The sequence below is a fragment of the Epinephelus moara genome, chromosome 19 (assembly GCF_006386435.1).
Source record: "Epinephelus moara isolate mb chromosome 19, YSFRI_EMoa_1.0, whole genome shotgun sequence".
NCBI classification, from domain to species: Eukaryota; Metazoa; Chordata; class Actinopteri; order Perciformes; family Serranidae; genus Epinephelus; species Epinephelus moara.
The window spans coordinates 29118197-29120115 of NC_065524.1; positions in this window are offsets into that span (position 1 = coordinate 29118197).

The window sequence follows — 1919 nt, forward strand, 5'->3', positions numbered from 1 at the left end:
GGGGGTCCCCCGGCAGACTAGGCCTAAGTCAGCCTAACTAGGTGCTGGTACAAGGCAAGCCTGAGCCAGCCCTAACTATAAGCTTTATCAACCAGAAACAAGACAGTAGTCATTTCTGTCGTGGATCCATTTTTTTTAGTTGACACAAACTGATTGATTGATTAATTGTAATTAATTACTTATTGACTGAGATTGATTGATTGATTGTGACTGTGATTGTGATTGAGTCAATCATAGTTACAGTTTTACCAACAGTATGGATTATAATTAATTTACTGAAAATATTGTTTTCCTTTATTGTTATTATTATTATTTTTAATTCCAAACGCTTGCTTTGGGAATATGTACAGTGTTATGTCATGCCAATAAAGCCATTTGAATTGAATTGAATTGAATTGAATTGAATTGAATTGAATTGAATTGAATTGAACTGAGAGAGAGCGAGAGAGAGAGAGAGAGAGAGAGAGGAGAGAAGGTGCCCGGTGTATTATAGGAGGTCCCCCGGCAGACTAGGCCTAAGTCAGCCTAACTAGGGGCTGGTACAGGGCAAGCCTGAGCCAGCCCTAACTATAAACTTTATCAACCAGAAACAAGACTGCAGTCATTTCCGTCATGGATCCAACCTCACTCAAAATAGTTATAGTCCACTGTGCTCTTGTAAACTTCTATCGGCTTGCCAAAGACAAGGTCATTTATAACAATTATCATGTCCAGATGACAACAGAGAAAACAGTCATGTCAGTTAAGTGTTCACTATGTAGGTATTTATTCAACAAAGGCGTCTCCATATCCTGTATCTCATCAACTCTTTGACAAATGCAAAAACCACCAGAAGAGATGTACAATCTTTTTTGAGGAACTGAAGAAGTTTCACTGAACTTTGCTCTTCAAAATGCACATAAAAAATGTTTATGGTATCACAGCTTCTGTCTGAGGTGGCTGTTGCCAGTTTTTGTGGGCTGGGTGAACACATCATAAAACTACATTTGTATTGAATGCACAGATGAAAATTCCATTCATCCTCTAATTTATCTCTCGGTAAAATGGCAAATGAATGGATTTCCCAGAATGGTAATGTACCTATTGAGGCATTTAAGCATGAGAAATGTCTCTGAAGGTTCAAGTTCATTCAGGTTACACTGTAGCTTGTTGAAGTTCATAGTCAAAGGCAACTGAAATTCTTTCATGCTCAAAATATACTTCCTGTGTCCACATAGCCACACGAGTCAGAGTGATGTCAGTTTTATCATCTGTCCACATTTGTCAGGGTCTGCACAGACCTTAGATGCAGATGTGGACACTTTTGTTCAGATCAATTTCAGGATAAAAAAATGAACAGCACAAAAATCTCAAACTATAAAAAAGTAGTAGAAGTTAAAGAGTTAGAATGGAGCATGTGGCTTTGAGCTTAGACCACTGCCAGTAATGTAACTGCAGCTCTTCAGCTCTCTACTGTAAAAACGTTTAGTGCTCCCTTTACCCATGCAGCTACTCATCCGCTGCGCTGCTTGTAAATATGGGAGTGTTTCTCTGAATGTGACTGATGTAAATCATGCACCGAGAATAATGAGTCATTCAAAGTGAAATGATGACTGAGGATGAGTCAGTCAGTCAGTCGGGAACCTGCTGAGGGAGAGACAGAAAATAAAGATGAGAGGAGGGGAGGACGGATAAAGAGAGGATGATTAAATAAATGGGAAAGAGGTTAAATTAGAGGTTTAGAGTTAAAAAGGAATGGGAAATAATGAAGAAGCAAAGTAGAACTGCTGAGGGACAGGAGTGGAAAAGATGGCAGAGAAAATTAGACGAAAAAGGAGTTTAAGGCTGAAAGGGCTGAAAGAGAAAAATGAGGAGAACAGAGCACATCAGAGAGAAAAGGAGAGGAGAGGGGAGTTCATAAAGCAGTGGTCAGTAATTGG